We start from the raw sequence: 4,427 nt of genomic DNA on the forward strand, positions 1-4,427 counted from the left end.
TGGCAGGTTTCTTACATACTTGCAACTATGAAGACACCAAGTGCAACACTTGAACGCCATGGATTGCTTTCAAGGTTTACAGCATAAAAGAGAGAGAACCCAAGCATGGATTTTCTTTCTTATTGGTGTCCTTCGGATTAAGTGTGGGATAAGTGAGTGTCTGGAGAAGTGTACGTGCTTCCTGGCCTTTAGCAAGGAGGGATACAGTAGCAATTCAAAATGCTATGGTATACAGGGAATCGCCAGAATACATATGAATTCATCAGAACATACATGTATAACAAAACCAAATCGAGCCTTGTGTCCCAACCAATTGGGGTCGGTAAAACATACATGTATAGTTTTTCAAATTTCTGGCTCTAATATGGGGTGAAGATAATCCCAGGTTAAAGTACTATATAAGGATGCATTTTAAGAAAACTTGGCATGGAATCTTGAAATTCATACAAATCCCAAGAAGATAGTAGGTGAATGTCAAGGTACAGGGATGATGGATCTGAAATTTTTAAATCGAAAGAAAAAATACTACCATAGGTACATGTTTTCTTTAAGCAGCTAAAGATTCCTCCATGACCATGTACTTGCAAAACAAAATCTCGAGAGAGACAGAGAGAACCAAGACCTTTTCTCTCGCGCAGATACCCTGGTTAAGCATCTTGTCCATCATCCACAACCACATTGGATGATGGCATATCTGGAAGAGTGATCTGGCAATAGGAAGGCGGAGTCACTCCCTTAGATGAGAGAAAAGACTAGAAGGAAACATGGGATAAAAAGAAGAAGGGCTAGAAATATAAATGCAAACAAGAGATCAAGCTCCCAAGAAGCAAAACCATTACTTCTGTGAAAACAATTACTAGCAGTTTGAAATCCACACTTGAACGTCTAAAGCTGCTAATCTCATGTGCGAAGATATCTAAAAAACCAAATATAATCTCCCATCACAGCAGCACATGCATGGTAGTTCAATAAGTTACGATATAGTTCCGTTTTGCTATTTTCAGTGAGTGACGCTCAGCCAGATTAAGCTTGTATTGATATACAAACTCAGAAATCCATGTCCAACAGGGACATACAGAGTGAGTAACTTATTGCCAGCAATGTCCCTCCAGAAATGAGTCTGCTTTAAATTCTCTTACCACCAATATGCAGAAGCAAAAAAGGGCTCTAATCAACTTGGAACGTTTTTGTCTATTCAATACAAATTTGTCTATTCAATAAAAATTTGTATACCAAAAGACCCCAAATTATTGCTATGTGATCAACATATAAACTGCAAGACAAACAAATTGAATGATAAAATACACAACATCCCCAGAGTTTGGGGGCTTACAAGAATCATGCTATATGTTCACATTTTCATGTTCATAAGATTACTTTTTGCCAGAGTCAAAAGACTCAGAACTCTAAATGAAGACTAAAGGTGGGTGGGGGAAGAACAACTTGCTCCGGCAAGCCGAAGGACTCGAATAGAGGTCTGCCCATTGGCAGCTGAAGAAGCCCCAATAATCTATGATGCACGGACACGGGGACAACGAAATTTTAAAAAAATGGGGACATGGACATGGCGAGAGACACGCCACGTGTATATTTATTTATTTATTTATTTATTTTCAATTTTTTTCCAAGTTTAAATGGCAAAATGTGGACAAAACGAAAAATCCATGGTTCCAATACCATTTCAAACAAAACAAGACATTCATAAGTTCAATACTACCCAATTGAAAAATTACAGTTTGACCCCATTTTTTTTAAAATTACACTTTGACCCCTGCAGCGTCCCCATCGGTGTCCCCCCCATGTCCCTAGCCGTGTCCCTCCCAAAAATTTAAATTAAATTATGGAACACGCCACATGGTGTGTCCCATACGTGTCCCCGTGTCCGACGCTGCAATACGTCAACCTCTAGAGGTGTCGGTGCTTCATAGAGCCCCATCTATACATCTACTTAAATGCAGTACTGGAATTCAATTCCCTCCTAATCATATCATGATCATTCGGGATGAGACAAAAGGCGATAAATACCATGTCCACCCCACAAGAAATTAAGAATAAAGTGAAAGAACACACATAAGGGTTATAAACAACCCAGTATCAAAAACCTTGACATGGAGAATTAGGGCATCAAGGTCAGGTGGTTGGGTGAGCTGTGATCCTTTAAGTTTTAACACATGAGCACAAAGAGGCAAGAAATCATTTTGTTGTCATATGAACATAGTTATGCTTCAATAACCCAGATTTAAATGGACAAGAAGAAACAGTACTTTCGGCAATCTAATTGCCAATACCAGCAAGCAAGTAAACTAGGTTGTGAGCAATGCTTTCTATGCAAGTTATTACAGTTAAGTGTAAAATTTCACAGCTATTACCATAAACATGGATCCACTCATTCAAAGTATAAGGGCTAAAAAGGCTATAGTATGATTGGCCATGCCATCTTGTATATAGATCATACTAATGTGTCTACTGATAAACCATCTCTAGCCTCTCCTGGGTGATGAAATGTGAACTCGACCATGCAATAGGAACAATAAAATAAAGGAACCGTCCAATCAGCTTGACAAAGAGTGATTACTCAGTCGTGCTGCTGTCTGCAAAAATATATCATTTCTTAACATCCTAGTTCCCTCCTTCTTGTTATACGCCTTCTCCTCCTCTTGAATTCACTATGCTTCTGCATTTTCTCTTTTAGTTACATACAATGCTATTCTGTTGTCTTTACACTTAAATTCTCAGTATTTTTGAACCCTAAACCTCCATTACCTAACAGGTGTCCAAAATATGAGGGGGGGTTTTCATGTTACAGAAGCAACAAGTAGTTAAATTTCTGCCTTATTATTTAGTCCAATTCATTTTATCTTTTTGCAAATGTGAATGCAGTCCAATTCATCTTTCAGACAGTACCATAGTATCTTTTAACACATTCAGCCTATTGGTGGTCTCCATTTCATTCTTGGTTTAAGTATCGGCTACTCGGTCTTGGATACCGACACAATATGACAAACTGGTGCTACCAAAAATTTGCACCTGCATAGGCTGATACCCAACACATATCACTTCGTATTTGACCTGTAGCCTGCTTCACGGCCGCTATGGGTGATACTTGACTGCTACAACCTCTTTACGTGCTTTGGCGCCAGACATGATTCAAAAGTTTTGGGGTGACTACACGCTAACCGTCATTTAAAACTTTGCCGTCAACATAGTTGAGAAATGACTAGAACCAGCCAAAACAGCCTGGCATCTTTGGTGCACTCCCTAAAATTGGCTCCTAAAATGAGTCCTAAATTTGACACATAACCAAAAGTGGGGTCCAATTTTGTGTGTAAGGATTTGCTAATTTAGGAGTGGGAGGGTACTCCAATGGACTCTCTAAAATTGGCTCATAAAGTGAGTCCTCGAGTTTATTAATGTAAAAAAGAAGAAGAAGTAAACGAGTCCCCCATTCCCCGCACTCTCTTCTCTTTCTCTCTTTTTTTCTCTTCTCTTGACTCCCGACTCCCTCCCTAAACTTAGGGCACCAACAACCAACGTTTTATTTTATTTTATTTTTTATCCTCAACCAACAGCCAACCTTGAGAGCCTATCTGTTGGGATTTGTCCCACATCGGTTAATTATCTCCTCCAAAACTAGTATATGAGCCTGGACGGCCTCTCCACTCTTTGCCAATTAGTTTGGAGTTGGATGCTTTAACACTATCTTAGCAGCTAATGTGCAGAGTCCATTGGAGTACTACAATGAAGAAATAATTACTACTGTAATTTTGAGCCTAACTAGGAGCCATTTTAGGAGGGCATTGGAGATGCTCTAAGAAAACAAAATAGGTTTTTGTTGACCAGGTACTACCATGATTCATGAATACAGTGAAATCCAAGCAATTAACTCGTTAAAATTATAACAAGACTAGATCTTGAATCAACATTTTCTCCAGAAACCAACTTCCCACACAAAAAACGGGGAAAGAAAATATGTATTCAACATGAAAACATATATGGACAAAAGTAGCTGTACCCGTCACTGATAATCGCGCAGCTTTCGCCTCTGATTCCAGAGAGAGAGGATTGCTCGGTCGACAACGGTGACCTTTTACCTTTGGTTTCTTCACAGAGTCATGCGTGTATGCTTTACGACGTTACCAAGTGTGAATGTTTCGCTCATCGGGTGGCGGTTGGCGGCAGATATTGGTGGTTCGGGTTTCGATTTACGGTAACAGGAGTTTTGGAGAAATTTTTGGGTGCAAATGGGTATACTCTATGTGGTATCTGAGCACGTATTCAAGCCGTTCAAATGTATTTTAAACGGTCATGATTTAGTGGCGGAGAGAGAGTAGTCGGCTGAGTAAAAAAGAAAACTCGGATCTAGGCCGTCAAAAATACGTTTAGACACTCAAATGCGTTCTGGGTACCGTCACATAATACCCAATTTA

The 4,427-nt window shown here is 39.5% G+C and overlaps 1 long non-coding RNA gene across 1 annotated transcript; it reads right to left on the reverse strand.

Annotated features, from left to right (window-relative positions):
* Positions 1-202: 202 nt before the first annotated feature.
* LOC131308928 (uncharacterized) lies at positions 203-4,227 on the reverse strand. The gene is made up of 2 exons (XR_009194604.1): positions 4,013-4,227; positions 203-707 (listed from the first exon to the last, which is right to left on the reverse strand). It is a non-coding gene; the product is annotated as an uncharacterized LOC131308928 (long non-coding RNA).
* Between the last annotated feature and the right edge of the window lie 200 nt (positions 4,228-4,427).

This window comes from Rhododendron vialii, chromosome 11a, assembly GCF_030253575.1.
Source record: "Rhododendron vialii isolate Sample 1 chromosome 11a, ASM3025357v1".
NCBI classification, from domain to species: Eukaryota; Viridiplantae; Streptophyta; class Magnoliopsida; order Ericales; family Ericaceae; genus Rhododendron; species Rhododendron vialii.